The sequence below is a fragment of the Nothoprocta perdicaria genome, unplaced genomic scaffold (assembly GCF_003342845.1).
Source record: "Nothoprocta perdicaria isolate Ctin4 unplaced genomic scaffold, notPer1 scaffold_110, whole genome shotgun sequence".
In the NCBI taxonomy this organism is placed as follows: Eukaryota; Metazoa; Chordata; class Aves; order Tinamiformes; family Tinamidae; genus Nothoprocta; species Nothoprocta perdicaria.
In genome coordinates, this window is record NW_020454206.1 from 282,436 (window position 1) to 299,780 (window position 17,345).

The 17,345-nt window shown below is 42.2% G+C and overlaps 1 protein-coding gene across 2 annotated transcripts in view; it reads left to right on the top strand.

Annotated features, from left to right (window-relative positions):
- The window catches only part of GBF1 (golgi brefeldin A resistant guanine nucleotide exchange factor 1), an 85,396-nt gene that overhangs the window by 30,334 nt on the left and 37,717 nt on the right, over positions 1-17,345 (top strand). The gene's annotated exons all lie outside the window — the stretch shown is intronic.

Sequence of the window (17,345 nt, forward strand, 5' to 3'; positions counted from 1 at the left end):
TGTTTATTTATGAGCCTGTCTTTGCTGGGGATTCGCTGCCCTGCATCCTGGTGGGAAGGACTCGCAGGCAGAATGAGGAAGCCCTCATTAATCTTCGTGCTCTTGTTTAGAATTTCTTGTGCCGCCTGCTGCGGCTCCTGTCGGGGCAGGGGCTGGCCTCTCGCGCTGAATTGAAATGGCTAAGATTAATATTAATCCCTTTAATACTGCAGCTCATGATATAGTCATTAGGTGACTTGGAACTAATCCTGCCCACCTAACTAGTGTGATTTATTAAATACACATGGAGGATTTAGTGTGAATACAGCTTGGTGGAATAGGCATCAAATAAATACCGCTGTGTATCTGTGTTAATGCTGGCAGATTGGGACACAATTGCAGGACAGGCTAGGAAGAAACAGGAGTGGAAGGGATCCTTATCACAGGGTTCAGTGGACTTTACCTTTGTGGATTAGCGGTAATGATTTTCTAGCTGGACACAGCATGAGTCAAGAGGTAAACTCATTTGAATGAGTCTTTAAAAATACGTGTTGTCAAGAATTAAGGGATTGGGAGAAGCGTGGGTACATTTATACACTGCACTGAGCAGCAGGAATTGCTCAGGTTCCTCACTGCTGCCAGGAGGTAGCACATCCTTCCAGTAGCCTCTTCTGCTCCTCCCAATGCAATGTGCCAATTAACATCCCCTCAGCAAACAYTGAAGCTACAGAGCAGGCAGGCAGTTAATTAGCGCTAAGCTGATGAGCATTAACCTGCTCTTTAAAATTATCCAAGGCTCCAATTCCAACACTTTGGAAAAATATCTGGGTTTTTCTTGTGAGCATAGTGTATGCCTCTATGGAATTGTTTTTGATGGATTATTTGCTGGTTTAGATTAAAAAGGGCTGGTTAAAGAAACCGAGCAGGAAAAGCCAAGCTATGTAGCTCTGAAGAGCTCTGCTTTCTGACCTCAGCCTTGGTGATGTGTCCATTTTATTGTAGTTGGGAAGGACCTCAAACTTAAAAAGAGTTTTGGAGATGGGATCGTACCTAATCCGTAGGATTCGTACCTAAATCCGTAGGAGTCGTACCTAATCCGTGTCTGTTGGAGCTGACAGACTGCAAGATGTTGTGCTGCGGGCAGTGCAGTATTGCAGGAAGCTGTAGCATGAGCTGAAGAGGCCCTGCAAAAGCTGGCAAGGAAGGATTAACTCTGTGTGCAGGTATTTAAAGGTGTTTATGCCTATCGCTTTTTGCAATTTCTTTTTCATCTAAAATAAAATTTAAAGCTTCTCTTGAGATGGAAAGCCACTCCTGTACAGCATCTTCAAACATGAGCAATGGAGCATGTGTGGCAGGAAGGATGAAAATACAGCCCCAACAAGACTCGGCCAATTCCATTTAATGGGATGGGAAGTGATAGTGGTCAAACTAACTCTTCCTGGGATGTGGTAGAGACAGGTTTGCTGAGCCAGAGCCGCAGGCTGCCGAGGGGCACGGTGCTTGCTGAGGGGAATCTGACAGGGATTCAGAAGAGCTCCATAGATTTTATATTTCACTTAAGCAGAAGTAAAATGTTACATTGGAAGACTACTTAGACTGAATAGGGATTATCCTTACAGAAGTTGCTCTACAGACTTCTTTAGTATCAGTAAGAGCACTCACCGCTCTGAGTGCGCTTTAAGTTGGGATGCTTGCCTTAGCAGGGATTTCGGAAATGACAGGTTAGTGACACGTGTTTAAAATGTTTTGAAGACTGGTCTTTCTATACACTGGGGGAAAAATATGTATTATTGATTACTTGCTAACTGTAGAGTCACTCAACATATCCGTCTGCTTGTTGATGATGTCAAGCAAAGTTCTCCCAAGATTTGGTTTATTCTCCATTGCTTCCTTTGTTATCCCAGCTTTCTTAAGGTACCTTTTTTTTCTAGCCAGGTATTCTGCTTCTGCAGCTACTACATCTTTTTGCCTTGTTTTCCAATTCCTGAATCTGACCTTTCTTTTCAACTTCAAAGATTTCTGATTTTGTGCTGCATCTTCTTTGAGATCCAAGCCAATTCTGACTGCCGTAAAATCTATCTTGGGAGTGTGTTAGCCTTTTGAAAGGGAATGAGTGAGGCTTCCTGGTATTTTCTTACCTCTTGCCATTTGTGATCAAGAGTACAAAGTTGTCTGGCGCTTCTTGTGCCGTTTGTTTAGTTTTGAACTGTGTAATAGAAAGCCAGAAATGCTTAATTATGATGGCAGCAAATCATTTTTCAGTGAGATGAGTTGAAATGTCTAGCCTGTTTTGAAGAGGGGATGGGATTCTGCTTGTCTGTTCAGTTGTCTTTATCAGTCAATGTGGGAATACAGCTGTGGCTTCTCATAAGAGATGCAGGGTCATGCACTAGTTCTTCAGAGACCATATAAAATTTCTGATAGAATAAATCTGGTTGTAGTAAGGAAATTTAAAATATGCTAAATATGCAGCTTGCTGAAATATTTGTTTTAGTCTTTATTGTCCTATATTGTCATGGTTCTGAGCTGAGATAGTCAAATACAAAATTACAAGTTTGTCAAAGTAATTGCTCTTGAGTTAACGACTTACCAAATATTTTTGGTGTCGTATAGTTTTATCTGGCTTTTGGATTTTATCACTGAATAGCAGCAGACACCCATCATTCCTAGGTTTTTTGTTTGTTTTTCCTCTGCCTTTGATGCCTTGTTCTCATCCCCATGCAGGCCCCCTCCCCATTGCTGCTCCGGCTTTTCAGCCACGAGCAGAGCGGTGCCCAAGGTTTGTTTGGATCATAGTGAAATTCCAGTTTGTACAGGAGGATCTTAATATCCTCTGAAAACGGTTGTCTTAGATTGTCAGGTTGATTGTTACTCTGAAGATAAACCAGAAAGCAAGAAAATTGCTAGGATTTATCCTTGGAAATTAAAATTGTAACATGGAACAGAGCAAGGTAATGTGATTGTGRCATCTAAAAAGCTGAACAGTGAGGAGGCAGGGAGTTGCTGGGTTTTTTAGGGGTTTTTGCCCCTAGCTCATGTGGTGGGTGTTCATATGCTAAGTCATAAACTATTTTTAGAGTAGTTGCCCCATTCAGAAAAACTTATCTTAAATGGGCTGCCTTGTGTTTCCTATTGGAGTATTCAGAGTGCTAARTATTTCCTAAAGCTTTGCTCTGGCTCTCCAGTGGAATAGTTCCCACTTTCCTGTATTCTTTGCGTCAGTGAGGGTTTAAAAGTGCAACATTTTTCTCCATTTTTTCTTTTATGAACTAGCAGAAGAGATTGTTGCCTATCCCTTCTGAAGCACTACCTCTCTTTTTATTCTGAGAATAAAAACTGCTTTCTAATTGCAATGTGCTTAACCAATGCAAAGTTGCATGAGAATCACCCACATCATGAAAATGACTCTGGTTTTCACTATTGACTCCGGGGGAGCAGTCTGCTTTGCATGGTCCTTTGGCTGTGGAGAACCTGTTCRTAGCCTCCTGCTACCCGAAGGATGGTTGTAGAGGAGACAGAGCCACGTTTTTCTTGGAGGAACACAGCGAAAGTATAAGAAGTGGTAGTCTTGTTTCAACAAGAAAATTTCCAGTTGGGCCTAGAGGAGAATTGTCCTTGGACAGAAATAAATGCTGGGACGTGGGGAAAAAAGGGCTGCTGGAATCTCTGCACTTAAAGACTTTGGAAGTTTGACTGGACAAGGCCTGAGCTCTGGAGCAAGAGCATGGTCTGGGTGGCCTCCAGAGATCTCTGCCAGCCTGAATGTTTCTGTGATTCTGGGCTCACCGATCCAGGCTATCATTAATGTTTTACTATGTGTATATATGCTTTATATCTACACCTATCTATACACACATATATGTATATAACCAGAAACACACACATAAAGTTTTTTATATATCCGTTTTATATATATATAAGCTCATGTATTTTACATACATATTTTTATATATCTATATAAATTTGTCTAAATATATATTATTTATATTTATATAAGCATGTATGTAGAATATATATATCTCGGATGTTTTCTTTTTTCCCCTCTGTGCAATTTCTCTTTTAATTTACTTGGATGGAACAGGTGTGTCTTAAATTTCAGGATAGGTGGCTTCTGTCTTAGCATATCTAATCCTAAACAGTGGAGTCGAGTCTTCCAGACCATACGCTTGACTCTTCAGTATGCTGCAAAAAAAATGTGAGAGCAGGAAAGGGAAGGTCTGTTTCCTTCCATTTACTCTCTTTTTTTCCTTCGCTTTGGCACCTCGTCTCTGCTTGAAAAGTGAAGTGAGTCTGAAGGATTCTGCTGTTCCCTGGAGCGTGTCATTGTCCATTTGAAGGAACCTAGCAGGTGAAACTAATATGTAAGGAGCATTTCTTTTTCTGTGACTCTGAAATGCTCACAGTTGTGGATGTTTGTACTCAACTGAAGCAGTGTGAAATTTAGTCACAGCCGCAGCATGTGTTCCAATTTTCCAGGGCAACTTTCTCCCAGCTGTGGATTAACCCTTTCTCCACTCTGCCCACTCTCTTCAGAATTCTGGGAAATTTCAGTGAGCAATTTCTGCAGACAAAGAAGCCTTTAAAGGTGAAAGAAGGCTTGGATCTCAGTGAGCACTTAGGTGAAGGGTATATATTGTTTTAAATGAGGTGGGATGTGTGCAGGAAGTTTCTTGCTCCTTCAGTACAGGTGCATTTTTGCAAGGTTAGTGTACAGTCCTGATACCTCTCCAGTTTTGTAGCAAATCTGAACTCGAATTGTTTTACAGAGCAGTCTTTCAGTGCAACTTACCTACTGTGAGGGCTTCTTAGGCTTAAAATCTGTTCTGGAGGGGAAATGTTATAAGTGCTCCGTGTTGGCATTAGCAATCTGCTTGCAGGAATACTCTCACTCTTGATTCAGTTTTGAAATTACTTGTTAAGAATCCAGTTAATGAGGCATAAATGTATTTAACCTAAGTATTCCTGTACACGAAGAAAGCGTTTCTCCAATTTTGTTTTCCAAGTTGTTTATTCTTTATATAGAAAGGAGGCTTCCCAACAGTGTGCTAGTGCAACACGAACAAGCTGTCTGTTTCCTGAGTTTCCTCTTAGGAGGGAAGGCATTTTATATTTGCAGACTTAAACTCCTGGAGTTACTGGGGAAAACACCCTCAGTCTATAATGTCTTGGCAACAATGCGATTCCAAAGCAAACAGCCGTGCGGAGTCACATTGTACCCCCTTGTTTGCAAGAATGTCGATGCTGAAGTGAAAAATACTGCGTGTTCAGCAGTGTCCCAGCAATCGCCGTCAGACTGGGGCTGAATGCAGAGTTTGCTGGTGGAGGGGACGTGGTGCTTAAACGTCCTGCCTTCAGCTGCGCTTCCTCTGTGGCCTTGTGAAGTTAAGATACGGCCTCCTTTGTGCCCTGCTGCTCTTTTCACTCATTTCTCTGTCTGGATCCTTTTTGTGCTGTGATTCAGTCCTTCACAGAGCAAGAAAATGACATTTTCAGGCTGCCTGCTGCCAGATCACAGCAGTTTCAATTGGACACTTAAAAGCAGAAGCAGGTGCTGGAAACTCTATTCTCCCTTTGCTCCGATTCATTGAGTGCCAGCCTTCAGCCGAGGAATGGGAGGGGAAGAGGGCTCTTTTTTTTTYYTTTTTTYYTTYCYTTYYKKKTTTTTTTTTTTCCTTTCCTAAAATCTTAGCCTCATTAATATTTCACCAGTAGAATAAAAGCTTYATAAATTAACTTCTGAACTTCATGGAGCTCAGGGTGGTGCACTGTGACTGGCAAAAGTTCTTCTGTCTGGAGATGTGGCTCAGGACCAAGGTGCTGTTTCTTTGTGGATCTTAATATCTGTAACCTCTGCACTGTCTCTAAAGAAGATTGGACCAATGTGTTCCACTTTATTCCAGTTTTCAGGAAATCTCCAAATTTGGTAAACTAACCATGTGCTTCTCGGCCTGAGTCTGCATTTTCTCCTTAAAAGGCTGGTTTGGAAAAATTATAAATGTTTTGTAGGGATAGTTCTGGAAAGAACTTCCTGTTTGTTACTGATTTTATTGTTACTGTAACTGAGCTGTTACTGAATTGTTACTGATATTAACCAATAGAGGGCCTGAGAAAGGAAACTTCATTCAATTCATTCTCTAAACATTAGAAAAGCTGTATTTGTTATGTGAAGCCTCATGAAATTTTCCTGATTTTTGTTCAATCTGAAACCAAAATTGGGATCCTTCAGGTGGGAAGAGACTCCTCGAGGTCATCTGCTCCAGGCCACTCTTGAGAGCAGGGCTGGCCTGGGAGTGAGATCATGATCCTTCAGATTTAGAGGCAGCTGAAATCTGAATGCAGCCAAGGATGCAGATCTCGGAGCCCCTCCGAGCACTGAAGGAAGGGTGTTTGCCACCCTTCCTTCACAAGTTGCATTCCCAACGCCTGATTGTAATTTCCCCAGTTGTAACTTGTGTCTGTTTTGTCTCGTATTTATRCAAAGAATCATTCTGCCCTGTTTGAGCTAGATGAGAGACTTTCTCAAGGATTGGTGTTGGCTGAAAATAAGCCCTTGTAAACTGTGGCTTTTCTTGACCAGTAATGTGTAACAGCAGTAACAGTTTGTGTGACAGTGAACACTGAATCCTGCACATGCTTACCAGTTTAATTTGGGTGCTCAGTTCAAGGTCCTGATCCAGAAATGGCAGCAGTCCTGGCACGCAGCTTCTCTGGTTTATCGCTGAGAGGTGAAAGCAGAGCTCGGAGAAGAAACCTCACAGCCAGCTGAGGGTTGTCTGAGGAATGGTTTTTATAAGGCTGAATTGTTGGGAGGACAGAGGTTTGAGTATTTTTGAAAACTTTCTGTTTGACAGTGCTTATTCGCTAGCCTTATATAAGTAATATATAGGAATACCACCTAGTGTTTTCGGACACATGCGAGAGATGCTGTAGATTAAAACCTTTTGTAGAAGTTAGAAACACTTGTGTCTACTTGTATTTCAAATAATCTGGACCAGGACTTGTAAGTGCTTTCAGAAAATACTCTCTCGTGCATTATTTCTATTCATTTTACTGAAGAGCAATGAAAGAGTTAAAGGAAAACATCGCTTGGATATTTTTTTCCTCCTTTAACCACTCTTTACAGGAATAACTTTTGTTTCAGCTCATCAGTGAGCATCTTGTCTGTTGATCTTTTTTTTTTTCCTGATTTTTTTTAATTTAGTGTGATAAAACATCCGTTATTTGTAAGCTGATTGAGCATAAAGTATTTCATTATAAAATGGTCATCCATCACTGGAGGCTGGGGGCTGCAAAAAACATTAACTGTGCACTTTTGGCTGGAATGCAGCTTTGTCAGAATAATGCAGCTTCTGTGTAAAGTATGCAGCATAAAAAAAATGGACTGTTCAGGAAAACAGGTGCTCGCCTTGCTCTCCCAGAGCTTTGGGATTTCATCCCAAGTTTTTGGAAGGGTCTGCGAAATCCTTCTGCTACCTAGAGTCGCTTTCTGTGTTTAAGCAATGGCCTGCAAGCCCCGCAGAGCAGCGAGCCGCTCGGTCCAGCCCGGCCGTGGGGATTTGCTTGCTCTTTAGCTGCTGCTGTTGAGTAGATGATGTACGTTTTTCCTCATTCATTATCTCCCCAGCAAGTTAACCAATGTTTCTTAACAGCGACATCACAGAAGTGAATGACCGAACATTGCAAAGCTGTTTCTGGATGTGATTCTGATTTGTCCTGTTTAATTTCCTTGACACTTGACGAGCTGAACTCTGAGCTACTGCTGCTGCTTGGGATAAATCAGGAAGATCATTTTGATCTTAACCTGGCTAATTTAAATGGGAACTTAAGCAACGTCCTTTGCTGTGAATCTTCCTTGAGGTTGGCAAGAAAAGTGGGGTGATAGGACAGGAGGCTTTTATTGGATTGCTGCTGTGAAATATTTGTAAAGATTATTCTCAGGTAAGGGTATAGCAGAGCGCTTGCGAGGGCYGAGTGTTTCTAATTCCCACGTGAGAAATTGAAGTAGAGACAAAGTGACTCGGCCAAGAGCACGAAGGGGAAACAGTGGCAGGGACAGAGAACAGACCCGCTTTCCCTGTGTGTGATCGAGACCCTTGCTACCATCCGATGCCCCATTTATTTATGCGTGTGCTTAAATCCTGTCAGAGCAAATTCTATCAGGTCTAGGCTTAAGAATCTAAAGGAAATTCCTCTGACTTTGCCTTTTAAACAAGTATTAGGAACAAATGCAGCTGAAGTTTAATGGTTTCATCCCAAAGGTCGTGGTAGCTGAAAAGTTAGAGGTGAGAGGTTAAAGCAGAATTGTGTCTGCTGATCTGTTAAATGTGTGTTTTATATTTCACTTGGAGAGCCTGTCTGCTTTATGCCCTAAGGGAAGGAGAGAGGGATTGAAGGAGCCTACGTCAGTGTGTGAACTGAGGGATGGCTTGAACAAACAGGTCCTGTTTATCTGTGTGAATTAAAGTTTTGCTCTGTGCTGTTGGTTTTAGATTGCTCCTGCTAGACAACGGGCAGGCAGTGATGATCTTAATAAAGTGAACACAGGGTCATTCAGAGTGCCTCAGGTTTCTTCTGTCATGGCATACACTGGGTCACAAACTTCAGGAATGGATGTTAATAGWTTTATTTGACATCCTCTTAGAGACTGAAACCAATATCTTCTCTCCAGGGTATGGTGGCAGTGTCCTGTATGCCAAAGCATTGCTCGTACTTCTTATGCAAGGCTGCTGCCCCAGTTAGTTGTTATCCATTGAATGAACATATCAAACATATCCGATACCATATTGGTATACAATAGGGAACAAGACCATGATTTCMTTTAATCAGCCTACATGGTACCTGAATTTTTGCCTGGTGTTTGGAGTGGTCCCAGAAAAGATGCAGGGTGTCAGTGCACGCGTCATGTCTCCTTGCTCTGAAAAGATTTTGGTCAAACTTGGAAGAGTTAAGTGTTTTGTCCCAGGTTGCAGCTCATCAGTGCAATGGTGTTGCAGGGGAAACTTCAGTCTAATGCTCCAGACTACCGTGTTGTCTCATGGAAATAGTTGCATTCAGGGGTATTTGTTTGCTCTCGGACGTAGTAGCATAAATAGGATGCTTTGGGGTGATGCTGTAACTAGAGTAATCTATGGGTCTCGTTAATGCAGAAGAACCTTTTTGCTAAATATTTTTACTTTGTAGCCCGAGGACAGCAGTTGGCCTGGCTAAGGCCAGGTCTGTCTGCCTTTCTTCTGCTTGTTCTCTGCACCATCTCCACTCTCCAGCAGGGATTAAGCTGTGGGGTTAGTTTGAAACTGCTATTCCAAAGAATATTTGCATCCCGTTTCATGAGGTGCCATTTAGAATCTTGTGGTGACTTAGTGTGTTGGAACTTGAACATTTCCCATTAGAAACTAGAAACTTCTGCTTTCTACTAATAATATTTTTTTCCATTTTGCTGACGTTTTTAGATTCTTTGGCAACACAAGAAATGTCCTGACTTTGGAGAGATTTGTTATTCTTTTATTTTTCTCTGATCCCCTTGGCATTCATGGGGCTTCCCTTGAGGAGGAAGGAAACAGAATGGGTAACATCCCGACAGCTAATTGATGATAAAACTGTGATTCTTTTTTTTCCTTTTTTTTTTTTTTTTTTATCAGCTTCTTATAAATAGTAAAGCTTTACTTTTGACAACATGGTGAATTTGCAATAAGAGAACTATTCATAGTGCAGTAGACACACAAAGCTGTGGAGAATTACAGTGCTTTAGAGCACCAGAGAAGAAGTTTTAATTTCTCCTGGGCTTTTAAATTGCCTACTTAGTTTGGGCCCGGTACCCTGCCAGACGTGTATAAAATACCGTAGTGGAGCAAGCAGAGTGACTGCATGAGTTCTGTAGAGTGTCACAAGTAATTGCTCTTTCTTCGACATGTGCCAATTTCTTTTAGAGAGGAAGAGTGCTTAAACTTGACAGACATCAAACTTGTGCTGTTAGCGAGATGGACGGATCTGCCGCCTCCTGCACTTGGCAGCGCGCGGGGCAATTCCCCGCAGGTTTCATTTAGCCTGGCTGGCCTTGTTAGAGTGGCCATGCTTCCTTCCTCGTATTAGGAGGGGACCTGGGGAACCCTGGCCCTAATTCACAACAGCAGCAAGATCAATAACTCTCAGTGTTTGGTCAAGGGCAGATGAATTTGTCATGGGGTGGCTGCTTTTTGCTTTGATTTAGCTTGATTTAGTAATTTCATTTGCAGTCATATGTTGCTGCCTCGGAGGGCTGCCCACGAGTGCTGAAGCTTGGAGYTGCTGCAGGTTTATCACAGGGACTGGCTGTTGTCCTGTGTGTATTTATTTACTGTAAGAAATCTCCTGAAACAGTGTCTGCTGGCTCTGAACAGAGATAAAAGGTAAAACATATCTGCATTTCACCGGTGCACTTTAATTAGACTCTGTGGATGTTTTCATCATAACTCTTAGAAAATCGGTTAATCAAACAGTGCTCCCACCCCAGGCCAGGCACGGRAGCTGCTGACCTAGCAGAGACTACTGACTGTCTGCAGAAGAAGGGTAGGGAGCTTTCGAGAGAATATCTATATAAGCAGCGACCAGAAGGCTGCTCTGCACCGGGTTCACTAACTGAGAGCCTTGGAGCGATTGCACAGATGGCTGTTTTCCATACCAGCAGAAAGGGTTTCTTAAATGCATCAACCTTTGTCAGTGTGAATCACTGTTTGTTATTYAGCAATGGATTAATGGTTTGGTCATTTTCATTCATCCTCTCGTATGAGATTAGATGAGTTTCTAGAAAACAATTATGGATAATAAGCATTTAAAATATACTACAAGGTAGATGGATATTGCCGTTCATACTGGCTCTGAACACCTTTGGGGGGAGAGAGACGATAGATGGGTAGACAATACAGAAACGGTAGACTTTTCCTGTGTAAAGTTACAGATTTCTTGCCTTTCACCCAAAAAGCCAAGGCTCTTGCAGCAGTATCGGGGCACAGGGCAAGAGATAACGTCGTGGGATCCATAGCAGGGCTTTTCCCAGTGACCTTCAACCTCTCTCCGTCAGGTTACCACTCCATTCATTTTCCGAGCTGTTGTATTGGAGCCCCGGAGCCCTCCGAGTATAATCTCTAACTAATTGCCTGTCAGCTACAGCTCAGGAAAGGTTTCGTAAAACACGATTCCAATCACAGTCTTCTCAGTGCAAAGAAATGGGAGCAGAGTTGAACAAATTCTTCCAACTTTAACTTTTGAGATAATAAATAATAAATAATAAATCCATGGAGCAACATTTTTTTTTTTCTGCAGTCAGCAATACATATGACTAGAGCGCCTTCACAGCTTATATAAAAATCCAAGGAAAAATAAGTTGTGTGGGGCTGAGAATGCACTCCAGATCCTTTTTTTTTTTTTTTTTCCTTTGGTGCTTTAAACCCCTCTGGATAGAAATCCTGAAAGCCCCTGTGTTTTGTGTAGCTCCAGGCTTCCTGTTGATAACATTTCTTTTTCTTGTGACTGGAGCAAATACCTTCTACTTTTCATAGTATCACTGAAGCATATGTCCCTTTGGAATAGAATACTATGGCCGGGTGAAAAGCAACTGGAATAAAAGTGGAGGCACAGCTGGAGTCTGTGGTGTAATTTTGGCTGAAGATACTAGAACAAGTACCTGCTTATGAAAAATGTCCAGGGATTTTTAATGCGCGGGCAGAACAGCTGAAGCTGAAGCGTGGCAGCAGATTCAAACCCACTAACTAATGGCCCTCGCTGGTGGGACTGGCAGGGGTSCTGCTTTGCTAGGAGGTGTAAATAATTCCTGGAGGAGACAAGGTTTCAGTTGAGCTAATGCTGCCCTGCCCAGAGGATATCGGGAGCATCAAATGCTCAGCCTGCTTTCTGTCAGCCTTCCCCAGACTAAAATCTCAATTCTGAGGGGCTCTTGAGATCTTGACACTACGGAACAATCATTTGTTAAAGTCATGTCTAATGAAAGGGAGATAAACACATGAAGCTGCAGTGTGACAAATGAAAGCATTTGTACCATTGTAATGAAATTAGGCAAACAGAACAGGCTTGACAGCTCTGGGTTTCCCCTGTCAAACTGCATTTGTAATTCTAGCCTTGCATTCATGTGTGGCTGTGAATGGTGCTGTTTTCCTCTTGGTATGGTGGGTCTGGGCCCCTGAATGGCTGCTTTAATTCACAGGGAATTAGCTTTGGAAAGTGTGTTTTACAGGCATACAAAAAAAGAATTGCAGTTCATTCTCAGCCCTCCTTCATTGCCATGAATATCCTTAATCGCGGATTTATGTTTTCTGTCATATGTAAACCTCTTGGTTTGTTAACATTTATTATAGTAAAGTATTGATTTCAAGGACATACAAAACTCACTTCCACAGATCACCAYGGTGAGTTTGTATGCAGTGTCTCAGGAGTCTTTTAAAATAATTGATATTTTTAAAATCAAGATAACTATACCGTCTGGAGGCCCCTCTGCTGCCCTTGTGCTGTCTGCGCGTGGTAGATGTCAGTCAGGTCCCCACCATCCACTGAGAGCTTAGGTGGAGAGAAGATGATGCTCTGGGGAACCTGTAGGCAACATGAGGTGTCTGTGCTCTTTTTCTCTACCTACTTACTATGTTTTGAGGGTAGTAACCTTGCCTTTGGTGTTTTCAGGTGATTAGGATGGTAGGTTTCTATAATCGTGTTAGCTGCTGCATCGGATTCTGTAAGTGGGCAGTCTGTTCTGGCTTCAGATGAGATATTCTCTAGAAATTTGCTACATCCTAATTTAAGCATCATGTTGAAATGGCTAGGCTAGACACTGCAAGAAAAATGGGATCAAAATTTSAAGAAGACTCTTTGTTTGCAAGAGGGTGGTAGTGGTGATGGATTCATTTCAGTTGAGAACGAACAGGTTCTACCAGGTCTGTGTGGAGGGGAGCAGTGTCTAGAAATCACACAGCTTAAACCTTCGGATAACAACTGCAGTTGGACATTATTGAACAGGAGTTTAATGTCAGACCACGCTTTCTAGTTGCTCAGGGCCGTGTCTTTCCCTGCAGTGCAGACTGGCCCCTGCTCTAGTCAACTGCAGGTCCCGCAACCAGCACGCACGGACTGTCCTGTGGCTGTTACCTAGCGTACTGCAAGCGAAGCCAGGTCAAACTGTGCCCGTTTTCAGAGCAGGACAAGTTACTGCTGTTCCTTTTGCTGTGTTTGTCTAAATTAACTGCAGGTAATCGTGGAGATGACTCACAGAATTTCTCCTTCCCCTGTGATCCCATAGTTCAGTCTGGATGAAATTAAGCCGCTATTGTTCCAGCACTTGTACCAGAAGTAYAGTCTTGTCCTTCTTTCTTGTAACTTCTTTCCTTACCTTGCTGGAGAGAAACTGCAGGAAGTTCCCCCCTTTTCATGACAAGAGCACGTGCTGTTTGGTGGGTGAGCTAYGCGTAGGGCTCGTGTAACATTGTGTAGGCCAGAAAGGCATGTTTGGAGAAGATGTTCTTGATGGTGAGCCAGAAAGTGCTTGGGAGTGCGTCAGTTTTCTGGGGCATAAACTTGTTGAGCTCCTAGGCAGGAGTCCTGCAGACCCGGGGTTTCTAGTCTTTTACCAGTGTTGGGGCTTGGGGTTTGCCTTTTTGCCTTAACAAGAGAAGAGAATAGGCTGTTCATAAGCTCAGTGAACAAGCTGAGAAGGCAGTAGCACACGCTTGAAGCATTGCTCTTGTCCGAGCTGGTTTGCATTAGAGGGGTGCGTGGGATAAAATTTAAACAGCCTTTCTGAAGGCTGCACGTCAAAGGCCGACAGCTGCTGCCGAAGAGGAGCCCAGGTCATGCGGTTTGGGTTGCAGTTGCCTGTCCTGGGGACAAATGATGTTGAAATAACTTGTCATAAACAATTTTTTCTCGTTCATTTAGTCTGATTCGGAACGCATAGCCGGTCCTGATAAGAGTCATTCAGGAGTGAAGAGTTTAACTGCTGGGGAAAGCAGCTTATGTGAGCGTTTTAGATCAGGAATGTGCCAACGGCTCTCGGCGGCGAGAAGCCTCTTGTGGGGGGACCTGCTGTGGCACTTGAGGAGCCAGGGCACCCGGAGCCCTGGTGCAGCTTCCTGGCTGGGTGGCATTGCTGAAATGTGGATTGGGTGCTTAAACATGAAGTAGTTGTTTAAGTGTCTTTGTAGATGTGTCTGTCTAAATGTGAATCATCCGTAGGATGCGTGAAGGTGAGTAATGTGGTCTCAGGATTTCCATGCTCATGCTRAACTTGCTAGCCTGAAAAGCTGGCTTCCTGATATGGTGCTAATTTAAAATAATTTTCCCTACTTTTCAGTCCCTGTGCAGTGATTTGAGCTAGCTGTGCAGTGTTGGTGTTGGTCTCTTCTTTCCTGAAACTTCATTGAAGAGACCTATGGAACAGGCTCTTTGTGTAAATCAAATTCTATTTTAATATAACTTTCCCAAGCCCAGAGTGTTTTAAAAGCAAAGATGCTTGTACAAATCCTTAGTGAATCTCTGATCTCCTTTTTGACACTTACTCAGTTTTTCCTCTTTATAATGCATTAGGCTGAGGTCATGCTTTGTGGTCTTTTTGTAGTGTAGCTGCAAGTAGTTACCTAAACGGAGAAACTTCCCATGTTTTCCAGTTAAAACAATGAGAAATGTCTCTTGTTGGGAAATAGTTGGAGAAACATCACTATCAGCAACTCTCAGGTCTCCCAGTGGTTATGGTTTCCTCACTTGCAATGCCTGAATGTCTGAACTGAGTATAGCAAAAATCAAAGRGATGAAAAATCATAACTTTTTTTTGAATCCAAATTTGGCTTTCCAAATGTTCTTTATTTACCTAATACACATCCTTTATTTTGGGAAAGGAACTATCACAGTTATAATTGATTTTCTGGTCTTCTCTGAGGTTCTTAGGTTTTTAGGACAAGCATATCATTGCTTTTTCAGTTAGGGGGTCCAAGAAAGATCAAGAGTTTATGTAATGTAAGGACTTGTCCTTACCTTTCAGTGCCTTCTGTTCTGTAGACTAACCTTGAGCTTGGTAGCAAGAACTTAAAGGGGAGTGGATATGGCCTTGCAGCTGYAGGAATTGGTTTGAAGGTGCTGGTGGGCTGGTTCTGGATGCTCCACATTCAGCCCCATGGAGGATAATGCTGTGAGAGCATCTGAAATAGTTTTGCAGAGCTCGACAGGATTGAGGTGAAAGTGTGGTAGATCTTCTTTGCCCTATTATTTGTTTATGTTTTTTTAATTTAGTTTTGAAGCTTCCAAGTGGTGCTTTCAGATGCTGATAAGACCTTCCAGGCAAGGAGAATAATCTGTTTCAAGAGAGTTTATAGGAAGAACAATTGCAACATGAGCTTTTTTTCCTGCTTGAAAGTCTTTGTTGAAGCAAATACTGTTCCTATGAGAAAGATCAGTTTTGAAGAGAACTTTTAAAGTCAAGCGATGAGATAGAGACCCCCTTGAGTCCTTAATGCCTTGAAAACTGCCAGTAAGAGGAGCTTGTTCTAGTGTTTAGGTGAAAACTACTCAGATGCAAACAGTTAATGGTGTTTGTGGTGATTTTGGTATTTCACTGAAGTTTAGATTTCCCAAAAAGGTAGTCCTTTATTTAAGTATTGCCTTAAAAGTACTTTGTGCTCCCTATTTTTTGTATTTTTAACTTTTCTTGGTAACACAGCAGCAGTCTTCATTTTGAAACCATTTTACAGCATGCGGAGTGTCAGAGCTTCATGTAAAAAGCTGTTGTACTAAAATCTACAGTCTCTGGACATCAGGCAGGCTGGCCAGAGTTGCTGCGTGATCAATAGTGTGTGCCAACGTTAACTCCTAATGAAAACGATTTTATTGCAAAATATTTTAATTAGTGGAGATCCTAATGAAAATGTTTTGAAGGCAAAACAGTTTGTGAGTTTTGTGTAAGTTGTAAATTTGAGTTGGACTGCATGGGAATCTAATCGACAAGTAATGTCGAGGGGGGAACTACCGTTTTGAAGAGAAGGGTGAGTTGTTGTCCCAAACCTGAATGAGTAGAGAGAGGATTGTGGTGTGCCATGGATCCTATGCTAGCAAATACGGCTTCATCATCTCATTCCACCTGTGCAGTTATGTGCATATTTAGCAGGGTTACTGTGGGCTGAGTTGTTGTGTATTCAGGATGGTGTCTGGCATGTCTTCCTTTTGCCTTGCTGCAAATGTATTATGCTTTCCAGCTTAATAGAAGTCTTATGGAGGTGCTTGTGGCTTAGGGAAAGAAACATCAGTGTCTTATGTAAGTCCTCTCAACTGGTAGGGTGTGTGTGTGTGTGTTATTCTTGGTTTGCCTTTCCTGTAGGCTTGTAAGTTCTCTCGAGTTAACACTCGTTTGGCTCAACACTGAGGCAGTGGAGCAGCAGGATGGATCCTGGAGATGTGATGCATGTTCTCTTAGGGTTTACTCAACAGGAACCGCTGAATGACCCAGAGCCCATTAGCTCTGTGGAGCTGCCGCTGTGTGAGTGCCTGGTGCAGCAATATCTCCGCTAAAGTCCGGTCTTGCTACTGCTCAAAGAGCAGCTTATCCAGCTGGGACTCTTGGGGACAAAGGGAGCTGCAGGAATTGACAGAATTATGTTGAATTCATTAGRTGGTGGCTGCTCTATAGACAGTTTTGGGACGAGTTTGAGTCTTGATCCATAATCACCGTATATTTTATATTGTCTGAATGCTTATGACCACAGATAGGTGCTCCATAAAGCACACTTAAAAAAAAACCCTTGATGAAAGCATGTCCTCTGCATTTCCATGAGCTATTGAGAGGTGACACAATTGTAATGTAACACCAGAACATTATCTGACAAGTCGGGGGAGTTGTCCTTGAGCCAAAAAGATTGAATCATCACGTTCCTTTTAACCTCTCACAAGTGAGCTGGGTTGGCCTGATTTGAACTGGGAGCTGCAAGCTAAGAGGTTCTGTGTGCCGTAGGGATTCACACAGCTACTCCTTCTGTAATTAGTTTTGCTGTAGTTGACAGCAAAACTATTACACTTTGCTTTTGGTCTGTGTGAACTTGTTTTTTTTTAAAAAAAAAAAAAAGTCATAAAATTAAATAAATTAATAAAACTATCCTGACTGTAAAATAAATAAGCAAAATGTCATTTGCTTATAGTTTCCTATTGTTCCTATTGAAAGATATACGTATCAAAGTAAAAAGTCTATCAGAAAGCATGTTCATAAACCAGTGACAACTAATTGGGAAAATGCAAATGAGATTTTTTTTTTTTTAAATGTTAAAGTTCACAATAAAAAAMCAGCAGCTTGTGTAAGGATTCAGGAATCACAGGACTCTTCTCTCCCACCCCAAAGAAGTTCGTAT